Here is a 14,277-nt window from a genome sequence, read left to right as displayed (position 1 = left end):
TCTGTCAGTGAGCTGGTTATGTTAGCTTAGAGCTATACCAAACCTGCTGAGCTCTGCTGAGACTCTGCTGTTATCACTGAAGTGCAATGACACACTAATGCATTTTCAGAACTTAGAGATTGGACCAGGGTTGGCTCTGGCCAGGGCAAGATCTTCATAGTGTGTGTATGGATTTACTTCCAGTCTTTGTCTACATCTTCATCTCACGATGGATAACACATTAAAAAATGATGGAAATAAGGGGATGCCTCCTATACATGCTTTCACTTCTGTTCTATTTAAATTTCAAGCATCAGGGGATCAAGTTATCCCTGGAATGGCTATAAGAGAAATTAAGGACCATTTGTGATCATTTAATTGATGGAAAAAAATCATTTGACATTCTTTAGCCTTTAGTTGATCATAACATACAATATGCATGTTTAATCAGGGTCCTTTGGATTATTCAGAATGTGTCTCATAGATATAAGGGGGAAAATATACAAAAAATGCAGGTTACAGATGGACAAAATTAAGATGTGAATAGAATGTTTTGATAATAGTTTTGTCATAAGTGTCAGATGATGTTTAAGTATGCAGAGGTTCACAAGAAAAAATATTGGCTAGGCAAACTAAAAGTAGCCAAATTGAAACTGAGGAAGAAAAAATATGCTCAAAAGTTTATTTTCCAATAATACAAAATACTCCTGCAAAACTTGGGAGTTTTTATGTAATGAAGTCTGAAGTACTGTGTAAAGGAGAGTGCTACTGAGAGAGATATATCTAAATAAAATCATTTTATTATGCAGAGGGAGGGTGTCTTGAGTGGACTTAATGTCCAGATTCTGAAGCTTGAATTTAGGTGTCTACATGTGAATTATTCAGTGCATGCAATGTTCACTCAACGCTGTCACCAAAGACTAGAGGAAGATTCATAAGACTGTGTATGGACATGCACATTATGGGGAGTTAAATCACTCCCTAAACTTTGCAGATCATATTGGCGGAGCCTCCATAATCTCCATTATGATAGGTAAGATATTTAGTGAAGATTTCAACAGCTGCACTGATGGATGTCTGCACTGTGGTATCTGATGCTGGAATTAAGCCTCCAACTACCAAGATTAATAGATATCAGACAAAAGTACACTGTTAGAAAGGTGAACTAATTGTACTGTAATAATAGCACCTGGGAGTGTCAGATAACAGTCAGATGACATTTTGTTCGAAGATGTGAGATAATAAGAGCGAGGATGTATATTTGTATAAGATTCTTGAAGTCACACGGTTCTATATAGTAAAATATTAGAAAAAAATAGCAACAAAAACAAACAACAACAACAACAACAAAAATACCTTAAGGGGTCTCCTCCATAGTTCATTCACTCAAATTTCTGAGGATGATATATCTTGATTCACAGTACTAGCCAAAAACAAGTTATTCCTCCAAATTATGATTTAGGATAGGAAAATTAGGCAAGTCTGTAAGGCTGCCAGTTAATTTTCTTCCTTCATGCTGAAGAGAACTTGTTCCGGGGATATATGAAGGTAACACAGATGAAATTGCACTAGAACATCCTTTATGCTAAACGATCTTCCCATACAATCCCAGCAAGTCCTACATGGTTCCAGAAATGCAACTTTAAGATCATTTCATGTACTTCTCACTGAAGAAACCACACATGTTGTAATTATGAGAGAACAGGAGTCAGAGACGAGTGTCTCTCCAGTGCTGCATAGTGTGGTTCCACTAGTGTGCTTTAGAGAAAAGTACTAGCATATCCACAAGTCACTCTACATCAGATAGCTCAGAGACCACTGCCTAACAGAAGCATTTAGCACAATAAGTACAGCAGTAATATATTTAAGACGGAGTTATAAAAAATACCTCTCATTCAGGTTATTCTGGCTACCTGTATTTAGAAAGGAAACTGAACTTCAAAAGAACCAAATCCCTGAAATCTCATTTGGCCCAGACGAGAGGTGATGTACTATGAAACATAGGTCTCAAGAGAAGCTTTGGATATCAAACATCATAGAAGTAGCACATTTCAACAACTGAATTTCAAACAAAAGATGGAAACAGCATGTAGAAGTGTGAACACACATCTGTGGATCTGTAAATACTTTCCTACTTGAAAAATGTGCTCCCATTAGTCCCAAAGCTCTTCAGGCCCCACATTTGCTAACTGTTTTCTTCTGGGAAAAGTCAAGGCCAGGTTTCGAAGTAGAGAGATGGAGCCACTGCTTTGCATGTTTTCTTTCTTATAGTCTGGATACATCCAGCCATTCATCCACAACTCCCAGGTACTTCCACTCCTACAGAAATTTAAACAGGGTTTCTCAGACTTTCAGAAAAAGTCTCTTTATCCTGTTGGCTTTCTCAAGCTGGTTCTTCTTCTGCCTCTTACGTTCCAGCTGTTTCAGTTTGAATGAAATACGAAGCCAGGGAGAATTATTTGTTGGCTTAAACATTTCTACACTCCCTTAGAATGGTTTGTCTTTCTAAATATTTCAAATTTGTACAAGATAAAACACATCAGAAGAAGACATTAATAACACTGAATGACAGAATCCCTGTGATCCAACGGTTGTGGCACTTTCCTGGAAGGTAGTAAATGTAGCTCAACACTCAAAGGAAAAAAAAATAATCTGAGTCACTCTCACACATGTAATGGAGAACCAAGTGAAATATTTATTTTAACCCAAGCTTTTCCCCCCCCCTCTCCCATTTAAACACACAAAAGTAATCCTATTTTTGGACTGAATTGTAAGGGGAGGATTGGCTTTTCAGTTGACAAAAAAACACCAAAAAATCCAACATTGAATACACAAAGCATCTGAAGTTATGGAGATTATTGAGAGAACATAGAAATATAAAAAGTGGTCAGTTTAGAATTAACCCACATAAAAGCTAGAATGATTCATTCTGACACTTACTCACAGTCTAGTGCAACTTCTTTTTTTATAATTAAATTGGCAAGTTATTTTTCAGTCAGAATAGTTTGAAAATTCACCCAGAGAGTTATGGGTGACATCCTCACCTCCCTAATGTCAGTGAAAACATATTACTGTTTTCCCCATTTAAGACAGAATATTCAAAATGAAGCTGCTTTGAACTGTAGAGCTGGGCTGAAAATTGTTTATACATAATATACATTGTAGAGCCATGTAGAGGATTCAAAACTGTCATTAAGTTAGTAGACTCAGTCTTGTTGCAGCAACACAGAGGTTAATACACAATGGTGTCTGAGCACATCACAAAGATAACCTGAATGAGGTTTATCTTAACAGCTGCTCTTTCCTGCTCTTCACCTGAAGTAGTGAACTTCTATCTGTTCATAATCTTTGAAGAAAAATAGGGAACAATTAATCGCCTCATAAATAAAAAGCTAATGTAAGCCAGATGACCTGCCTGATTAGTTCTATTGACTACATAGAAAGGGTAACTAGATCAGATGTAGAAAAACATTATATACCTGCAGAGACATATGGGATGAATGTCACTGTCCTTGACCTTGTCCTTATGTCCCATATATCTAATGTTTTTAGCACTCTGTTGCTTACAGCTGAGCAAAAAGTACCTCAGGCATGTCTTTCTTCCGTCTGTTTTGCCATTACTTGTCTTGGGGATTTTTCAGAGGTGGAAATAGGCAAAATTATACAGACATACTTTTATAAAGTTTCACCGGTTTGTTTTGGAAGTGGAAAAGGAAGGAGAATAGTTAGTAAATGGATTCTTAATTATTTTTTCCAGATTCTTCACCATTCCTAATGAGCTGGAGTGCATAATAGGAATGTGGTTTCAATGCAGTGTAGAAGAACAGTGACAAACCTCTCTGTAAGAAACTCCAAGGCTTCAAACCTTCATCAGTTTTAATAAATGGGAGACAGCAAGAAAGTCAACAAAACACTAAAATGTAAAAGATTTATTTGTGATTGCAACTTTCTTCTTTTCTTACAGGAAGAAAAAATAATGTGTTTCCTTGTATTTAGTACAGTACTTTCCACTCTGATTTCAGAAAAAGAATCACAAAGATAGCTTTTAGTGCTTTAGAAGAACTCTACGGGCCTTTTGTGTCTGCAAAAGCCTCTTAGAAATTTCCCAAGACTGCATCATGCAGTTTCCAAGACTTAGAAATAATAACTATTGTATAACCTCTGGCTAGCAGTGGAAAGTAGATGAAAATCAAAATCCGGAATGATACATTTTTTTCAAAATGTAGTTTTGGTTTAGAATTGCCAAGTAATAAGCTAACTGTCATTTAAAATTATTAAATTTCCATTACCCTATTTATACTGTTGGAATTCCAGTGACTTTTTTTGCTTTAATTTCCCTGAAGGCATTTATTCTCTTTCAGATTTTTAAATAATAGCAGGTAAGTTCACTTGCATCAATAGCTCCCATAGAATTCAAGTTTAGATCCTGATTTAAATCCAGACTTGAGGAGATCTCACGTTACAAGAGCCTGAAATACTTCACTAGTTGTATTTCCTCAGTTATGATTCCTTTGTTCATTTTCAGCTGGAGCAATGACATCCTGTTGCAACAATCTCATGATAAATTATGCAAAGCGATATGTTGTAGTATCTCTATTACTGAGATGTGATCTGAACCCTTGCAGGCAGAACAGTGCTCTCAAAGGCGCAATCCAGACTTCAGGGGTTCCCTTAGTACAAAAAGTGGAGACTGTAGCTGTAAAATTGTCTCCTTAAAAACATGATGCGTGATGAACAGGATGCCAGAACTACTTGGTATAGTGAATCCAAGCTAAGCCTTTTCTCATAGTCTAGTCTGAAAGCATTAATATAAAATAGTTTTATCCTGGGACTTCCTAAACCTCAGAAGTGATTAATTAGGAATTCCATTTGTGGCCTTTATCTCCACAACCTTCTGGACTATTCAAGGGTGGAGAATCTAACCTTGAAGTCTGCATTCCAGATTTTCAGTTTCTTTTCTGTCCACGTAATTATAGGAAATCTGTTTTACTCAGAAAGTTAAATTAGCAAAAACTGATCTTCCTTTTTCTCTAAACTATAAGAATGGATATACTAAATTTACTAATATAAATAAAGGCCATAGCAGATCATCATTGTCAATTTATATTCAAAGACTGAGAGAAAACTACCAAAACTTTGGATATAAATCCAGACTGAATCTAAACTCTATTTAAAAAAAAACAACTGTATCTTGATTCCAAATCCTTAGTTTTGTGCAGTCCAATAAAATTAATGAAATACATATGAAAATATGCTAAAGGAGAAGAGGATTCATGCTGAGCTGGGTATGAAAGCAGTTGGGAAACCTATAGGCTCAGTGCCAGACAAAAGATCCTCCAAATTCTGTCTGAGCAACCAGAGTTTGAGACAGATATGGGATTTCCAGACCTCAAAATCTGTATGTATGCTCAAGTGGATGACAGAGTTAAGAAGGTAAAGAGGAGTAAAAATATCTGCTACAGGAAAAAGTAATCATTTTACACCAGACATTCTTTATTAGCGATCCATACAGTACTGCAATAAATAAATAAATAAATAAATGTGCCAAATAACCAAGAGCCAGTATGTGCAGCAATAAATATTTGGAACAGTGCAGGAGGAGTAACAGGGTTTTCATCTGTGTCTATGTGATATAGAAAGCCTGTAACTCTGCTCAGTCATGACCTCAGTCTGCAGGACCTCATCTCTGGAGCAGAATTCAAGGGATCAATGATCTCAAAATTGTATGGGATGTTACAGTGAAACAGCATCATTCTTCCAGCCTCCCATACTGGAGTTTCACAGTAACATTGGCTTTTGACAGATTTAATTCACATCCACAGCATATCACTGTGCATTTGAGAAGCAGATCTAGGAATACCAATACCAACTACTCATCTCATATTTTTCACCTATACCAAAAAGTGAGAAAATAACACACTGGTGGATGCTGTTTAAGCTAGAAGACAGAGAAGTGAAACTCTTCCTACAATCTCAGAGTTGTAAAAGTTAATTGAGTAGAAAGGTGGATCATTCACACAGCTAAAATGTAAGTAAGCTTTTCTATAGGCTCCTTTTAATGCTGTTAGAGAAGTGGATATACGTACTATGTCTTTAATAAACTAAGGAAAAAATAAAGATATGCTGATATTGTTGAAATAGTTTTGTACCTTGAGGTATTTGAATTCAAAATTTCATATGAGTTACTGGAGTTTCTGTGTCTGATTCATGCTACGTAACTAAAACAGAGGTTCATATGTCAGAGTACAGATAAAAGTATGAAGCCATGTAAAGGGGAAGTAAAATAAATACTAAAATTGAAATTATTTATTTTTATATAATTTTTCTTAGGAAGAATTTATTCTATCTCCAGCCAATGGTTTTACTTGTTTGTCAAATCTTCAATGACATTCTGAATTGAAGCTACACCTGTATTTATGGACAGATACATCTGTACATAATATATACTAAAGGAAGAAAGACAGTGTACTCTAACTTTTGTTTTCTCTTTTGCAGAAAACTTGTTTTTCTGGTCTTGTATGTTTTATACATCAGGGAGGCACTTTTTATATTTTAAATATATATATTTGTGTATATGCGTACGTTCCTGTGTATATTTATGTATATGTGTGTGAATATACACATGGATATATGTAGACATACTTTTTATATGAGTATATGCACACGCACATATTTGAACTGTGCTTTGCTGTTCTTTGATATTTCCATAATGAGAAATCTACTTCACATTATGTGAAGCTACTATATTTAGAGAAAACAGACTGCTGTAACTAAGTGAATTAGTTCGATCTATCTATCTATCTATTTATAAGTCAATTTCTGTTCCTGTTGATTGAATTTATATGGAGCAAGTGTGGGCAAAATGCTGTCACTGAAGATATAACTAATGAAAACCAATTGGTGCATTTATTATGCAGTACTAGTACTTAAATGAGAAAGAGGAACAATAACAGAGTAAATTTAATATTAATAGTTATGGCTTTGATTTAAATATTGATAACAAGGTGTCTAATTTTCTGGATAACCTAAATGGGTGTAGTAATTTTCAACACTTCTTGTTTATACAGACTCACAGAACTCTCCAAAATGGAAGACAACTGGAGATAACCTGGTGTAATGTCATGCTCAAGGGAGGGCTAATGTGGATCATGTTGCTCAGGCTCATGTCCAGTTGGGTTTCATCAGGGATGGAAACATTCTCTGTGAGTAAGTTTTGACTCTCTTCACAGCCCCAAAGGTTTTACTTTAAGCACAAATGAAATTTTCTGTATTCCAGTCTGCAGAATTTACTTGGGGAGCAAGGATTTCAATTAAATTGTGTCGAAGGATCACTATACCTTACTAGAAAAACAGCAAATGCTCTACTTAGTTTAAGAAAGGAAAATTTATTTATTTATGATAAAACAAAATCTTTACTCTCAATGTTTGTTTGTTTTTAAACAACAGGCAATGGGAGAATGCAACATACCTTCAGAAAAGATAAGTAGACCTGGTATCATTTGTCATTTCCTCAATTAACTGATTTTCTAAAATCAGTAGATGTAGCAGATGGGATCTGTCTGGACTTCTGTGAAACATTTCTTGTGATCCCACTTCAGAATTTTCAGACAAAACCAGAGAAAGTGGAAATTAATGGAGCATGCTGTTCTAACTATATTTTCATTAGCAATATTGGCATTAGATAAAATATATATTTGAAGAAATCTGATGACAAATTTGTTAGATGCCATTACAAATAAATGTCATGATATCCAGAAAGAACCAAAATACTTTGTGGTTTGGTGTGATGGTATTGAGATAAAATGTGATAATGTGACATCTAAATTAGAATGTTATTAATTAGATAAGAACAATTATGCTACACAGAGTAATTCATTAAGAAAGATTAAGTCCTGTACGTTAAAGTCAGTTACAGCATGACTATGCATTACCAATATCCTGAAACAATGAAGAATTTGAATGTGATCCCAACATATATCTGATCAGGTATTTCCAGCAGAAGGAGGGAAACTTTAAAGCAATATGATCACAGCTTCTGAGACCTAATTTGCTGTCTGTGTGAAAAAGCAAAAGCAATTGCCTATATTCAAGAACAACTGACAAAAAATCAGCTAAGACAACTAACAGAATGGAAATATCATTTTATGAGGAGAATAAAAGAGCCTGCTTTGTTTGGCATTAAAAAGTGAAAATGGACGTGAATGGACCTGTTATTACTAAGCAAATTGGATTATTAAAAGTAACTAAAAGTTATTAAATACAAGGACAGTCTTGACACAAATCACTGTAAACTATAGATGAATTCAAATAACACATAAAGCAAAATGTTTCTGTGCAATTAAAAGGATATTTGGAACATCTAGTTCATAAAGAAATAAGATTATAAATGCTGGACAAAACTATTAAGGAGATTATATGATATGGTTACAAGTAGAAACAACAGACTCAACGTGATGCCCTTGGCCTGTTTCTCGAAGCCGATGTGTGCCTGTTGTCTGTACTGTAATTGTTGGAGAGAGGCAAGTCTTGAAAAGCTCTACCTGTTGGAGCTCTACCTGTTGGAGCTTCACAAAAATGGACTGTTTCAAATTTCTCAAACTTCCATCTTCAGACTGAAGTGCAAGTAAGTTAATCTAGTTAGAATAAAAAATAGCAGAATAAATCAGTGAGAGGAGATCTGGTAAATAATACTTTTAGTGGCAGGTATTCATCAAATTTGTTCTTGTATACTTCAAAACAAACCTCCACTTTAAAATAAGCTAATAAATTTCATACAGTTTTCCAGTGTTTATCTGTCACTTTACATATTTTAAAAATGGATCTATCCACTTTATTATTAATTTGTCACAGTTCAGCAGCATAACTGTCTTAGGAATTACATCCTAAGGTAATGAAAGGAAAGGTAGTGTATCCTTCTGATTTAAAGTAGTTGGTGCTTGAACTTGATAGTGTTAAACTGCAGTTTCTAAATTCATATGTGTCTAGTGTTTGCCAGGATGTATTAGAACCAGAACACATTGCTAGCATTCTTGTATTTTTGGCTTCAGTAAAATGATATATTTTTTAGTTCAAGTATTGTAACTATATAGTTTGGACTAGCTCCAGTGCTGTTTTTCAGCACCATGAATCATTCAATAATTAACTTCCAGAGCCATTATTTAATTGTTTTTCTCCACCTGAGAAGTCACAGAACAAAAGGTTTTGGTGCCTTGTGTTCATGTTTATTCAAATCCCTTTATCAAAAGGCTGAGCTGCAAATCTTGGGATAACAGGCTCTCTCAAGAGCTTTCCAAGAGTGTTCCTCAATCCAGCTTGGAAATTATTCAAAAATAGCTTTATTTTTTGTTATTTCACAACTTTCAGTTCTCTTCCTGTGTCAGAACTTAGTATTGCAGGCCGAAGGTGGAAATGATAAAAGGTCAGTGACTTTTATAGAAGTGAAATTCCTATTTTAGGCAGCTGAGGTTTACTGTCTGAGCTAGGGGCAGTAGTTTTAATGTTACATTAGATGGAAAGTTATTTGAGAGTCCGATGGCTCTGTTCTGAGTTTGCTGAATGACATTGTGCAGCTATACATATGTATATCTTCTTTTAAATGGAACAAAATCATACTTAGTAAAAAAACCTGTATTTATTTGTCAACAGACTACACACAAGCTGAATATTTGAAATGTCATTTTTGTCGTGGTTATTATTGTAAACATTATTATTGCAGCTTCAACTAGAAGTTTCAGGAATGGTGAAATAAACTTAATTTCAGCTAAAATTTGGTCCTAACGCATATTTAATTATATTAGATTATTTTGAAATTACCCATCAGTGGAAATGTGTTTAGGCATATGTTTTCCCGAATATGCTTTTCTTAAATTCTAAAACTATTCTAAATTGTTCATTTTTATATTACATGTGTGTAAAATGTTTGCATCAATTAATAATTAAACTGCAATTTGTATCAGAATCATAATTGCTTACACAAGGCTTCGTTCCCTTGATGTTTTCCAATGGCATAATTATAAAATTGAATGAATGTTTTATTAAGAGAAAGCATTCCCTTCCAAGAAGTTTGAAAAATGCCTCAGATTATATCTGAACAGGCCTCTACTGTTTGACTACTAGCTTTATAACTGATATAATGCTTTATAACTATGGTACCTGACATATATCATGTTAAGTAGTATGAGTAACTATTTTATGAAATACATGCAGCTAGACAAACCTAGAAGCTTTCCCATATGAAGCAGTGCGAAAACAACAAATTGTATTTTCTATCTTCCATCCATGGCTGGGCAAAGCTCTCAGGTCACATAGGTTTCAATGCCCACATTTACTACAAGACACTGAGATACAAACAAACTGAATGAATGAAACACTTGCCGTTTAACAGAACAAGAGAATGACAGTTTGTCTTCATCCCCAGGCAAGAAGAGAAAGCTGTTTTATTTTAAAGGTGATGCAAGACATTAGACATTGCTTGCTGCTTACTGTAGCTGTAGCTATATCACTCAGTGTTCACACAGTGTTGAAAGCTAAGCTTTCTAAATAATTTCAGTGGCAAGCTCTGAGGTCAAGGTCTAGAATAATTGCCCAGGCAGCATAACTAATTGCTACAGTTCTTGAAGCTTGGCACCTATTCCCAGCAAGGATATTCAGAATAACAAATTTGGCTGAGGGGAAGAACATCTTTAACATACAGTTTTATGTGTGAAGTCCTTTTCACTTTAAAATGCTGTAGTTAAATAAAGTTTGAAGATCAAGAAGTGGTTCGCAGATGTCTTTCCCTGCAATTGAATTGCCAGGATGTGAAGATAGTTTTGGTCTTCTTCTGGTTCTCTAAGTTCTGCATCACTTTTTGTTTAGTGCCCAGATTCAGAAAATCAGAATAGGATACCTCCCAAAATTTCTGTGTATCTTTATTCTCCATAATCAGCAAAGCCCAAATATTCTCAATAGCATGCCTTAGAATATCTCTGGGAGAATATAAGGGTAGATTTTACTTTCTGGACATTGAGGAAGGAAATTGACTCAATGTTCTCACTTTTAAAAATTATTTTATATAGTTGTATTATAGGAATTGTGCGAGGACAGTTACTGTTGCGGTGAAACTATGTGAAACCAATGATTTATGCCTAAACCTGTATTTGGAAGCATTCACACTGAATGTTTTTTCATCACGGGCGTGCAGATTTGAATATTTATTTCCCTTGGTCCTGAAATGCAGTTGCTGTAAGCAAGGGCTCCGTAACCCAAAGTGCTTCTCTGCTGGAGTGAGTGGGGAGAAAATGTGAAGGCTGAATTGGGAAGTGATTGATGAGGTTGGAGTGCAGATCTAGATTGTAGACTTTCTGGGTTATGGTGCTAAACTAATAAGTATACCTTTTGTTAAAACTCTAGCTTAGGTATTGAAATAGGCCCTCTGGGTGTTCTCCTATGAAACTGTCAGGTTATGCTAATAACTGCAGTTTAGAAACCATGTATTTAACTTTATATCCACTGATGAACTATTTTTCTCACAGGTAAAATAAGACTACTTTAGTGTTCTTCAGTCATTGTTTTAAGACCCTCTAATGAAAAGAGACAAGTAATCTATAATAGGGTGTGTAAACAAATGTGCTGTTATTTAGCCAAGTGGTCAGAACATATGAAAATTTGCTCTGGGCATGCTTATTCCAACATGACAAGGAGGAAGCAATCTTGATCTTCCACTGATTTGATGATCACTGCTTTCACAATAGTTGAAATACAACAATGGTATAAAATATTTTTAATTATGCCATGTTTGCTTGGAGAGAAGAGAGTAGTAATATAGTACTGAATCTAAGAGAAATAGTTGCATGACAAATCTTTAAACACCTACCAAACTTACAAAATCCAAGCCAAGTCCTGATATTCGAGTGAAATGAGTTGCCTTTGAATACATCTATAAACGTTATTAAGCAGGACAAATTTTATGGTCAGGCATAAACTTTTACTGAACAAGATATCATCACTGAAATCAAACAAACAAAGTCATAACAAATATATATCTGAAGACAAAACAGTGTTTAAGGTTTTAGGAATGATTTTTTTTCAGCCATGAAATGGATGCAATTAATTTCATGTTCAGTATGATTTGTTTTGGTTTTATTTCATTATTTTATTTAATGGGGTAGCAAAGTAGCTAGTACCTGCAGAGCAGAAGCAAAAGAAAAAAATGACAAAATCAGTAGACTTGTCTCATGGTACAGAAAGAGAGAAAATATGAAGGAGGAAAAATATTTTTAAACTTTCAGTGTAACTTTGTTTTGCATTTGGTCCTCTAAAATTTGCTCTTGGTCATTAGACACCATTCACAACAGTGTGTTGTGGGGATGAGCTGAGATCCCTTAAATAACTACCACCAGTTTAAGTGGCTTTTGTTAGCAAAGTTTTGTCATTTTGTTACCCACATCATGATAATTTCTTTCGAGAAGGAAGAAATGAACAGGAATGAGAGATACTGGAGATATTTAAAGCCATCCGGACATGGTCCTGGGTAAGTGGCCACCTGCTCTAGGTGTTTCTGCTTGAGCAGGGGCTTGGGCCTGGTGACCTTCAGATATCCCTTCCAACCTCAGCCATTCTGTGACTCTGCAGTTCTGTAAAAATCTTGCAGCAAAATATGAAATTGTTTTGGGGCAGAAAGGTGCTCTATATCACTTTGTTTTGGGAACTCAGCAATCCTTGAATGACGAGTTGCATTTTTCATTGTAGTTCAATAATGAGTGAAATTAAATGAAGTAAAACACCCCAGACTGATATGACTTCTGTGCATAATGCTTTACATTATTTTCTGGTAGTTGCAGTTTCTTTCTCTAGTTGAATAATAAAGTGCCTAGAGGAAGAGATCTGACATAAGTTTTTTAATTTTATTTTGTTAGAAAAACATTTTTTCCGCCCATCTTAATGAACGCAGGCATGTAGAGAAACTGAGTGTGCCGCTCTTCCTGTTCTTTTCAAAGTTTGTACTTAACCGAGATCAACATTTTGGCTCTGTGAAGTCATTTAGAAAACTCCCATTGACTCTACTGAGGTCAGGAAGGTAACATTAGATAGCTGGCGCTATGCTGTCCTCTCTACTGTCTTCATAAAAAGTTAAGAGGTGGTTCTAAATCAGATTTACAGATGTATAGTTTTCAAGCCCAAATTTTATTTGAAAGAAAGCCGAGACACATGTTGTTTAAATTACTGTAGCTTGTTTGTGATACAGTTAACTTACAGGGTGTGTACAGCAGGGGAAAATGGTGTGTACACTAAGAATTGTTTACACTGCAAATCCTAGGCAACAGTCCTCCTTTCTAGAGTTATATGTCAGTAATACAGGATCCCTCCAATTTAACAAGATGAAAATCAAACAAGATTAGGATGATAAGTTTTTATATAACTGTACCTGTAAACTGTAAGGATTTCTTTTATGTTTATTTGGAATAAGTTACTTAAATTATTGTTTGCACTAAAGTAGAATGGAGATTCTAAATATTGGCTGCTGAACCAGCTAGGGAGTAACCAAACAAAGGAGGAGGAAAGAGAGACAAAGAAATGTGCCTAAATGTCTGAGGGTGACCTTAAGCATATGCAGATGCTAATATGCAATAAATTGAAGTCTTATACAATGTATACAACTGTCTTATCAACTGTAAGTTGATCTATACAACACCTATGAAACTGTGCTGTTTTTCCAGAATTATTAGACTTTTTAATCAAATCAGATAGTTTAGCTGAAGTTAATGTATGTGGGATTTTTAATGTACATGCAGTATTTGCAGTCAGTTTTCTTATCGGGTAAATTTGAAGTGATCGCAAAAATATATTTGATTTGAAATTAAATTTAGGATACTTGTTCCTATTCATATTGATGAATGATGGTTTCCACTTACTCAAAGGTTTAGTCTCATAAGAAGGCAGTGCTTTGGTGGAAACAACAATAACAAAATAACAACAAACAAAACCCTTAATATAAGTTTTGAAAGGACAGTATTATATTAAATAACCTTTAATAGCCAACACAAGAAAGATGTGGAGCTGTTGGAGTGTGCCAGGAGGAGAGCTGTAAAGATGATCAGAGGGCTGGAGCACTTCTCCTAGGAAGAAAGTCTTGTTCAGCTTGGAGAAGAAAATGCTTTGTGGAGAGTTAATTATGGCCTTCTGGTACTTGAAGGGAGCTTACAAGCAGGAGGGGGACCCACTTTTTACTCTGTCTGATAGTGACAGGACAAGGAGGAATGGCTTAAAACTAAAGGAAGGGAGATTTAGGTTAGACTTTAGGAAGAAACTCTTTACTCA

The 14,277-nt window shown here is 35.1% G+C and overlaps 2 long non-coding RNA genes across 2 annotated transcripts in view; both read left to right on the top strand.

Annotated features, from left to right (window-relative positions):
• LOC110392320 overlaps positions 1–4,001 on the top strand; it is a 30,010-nt gene extending 26,009 nt beyond the window's left edge. The window contains exon 3 of the long non-coding RNA XR_002434306.1: positions 3,737–4,001. This is a non-coding gene — a long non-coding RNA (uncharacterized LOC110392320). The remainder of the gene's footprint in view (positions 1–3,736) is intronic.
• Positions 6,919–14,277, top strand: part of LOC110392700 — a 44,192-nt gene continuing 36,833 nt past the window's right edge. Inside the window, exon 1 of the long non-coding RNA XR_002434573.1 lies at positions 6,919–7,181. This is a non-coding gene — a long non-coding RNA (uncharacterized LOC110392700). The remainder of the gene's footprint in view (positions 7,182–14,277) is intronic.

This window comes from Numida meleagris, chromosome 1, assembly GCF_002078875.1.
Source record: "Numida meleagris isolate 19003 breed g44 Domestic line chromosome 1, NumMel1.0, whole genome shotgun sequence".
Classification (NCBI taxonomy): Eukaryota; Metazoa; Chordata; class Aves; order Galliformes; family Numididae; genus Numida; species Numida meleagris.
Note: the sequence above shows the minus strand (reverse complement) of the source record. Positions and strands in the feature narration are given on the sequence as shown.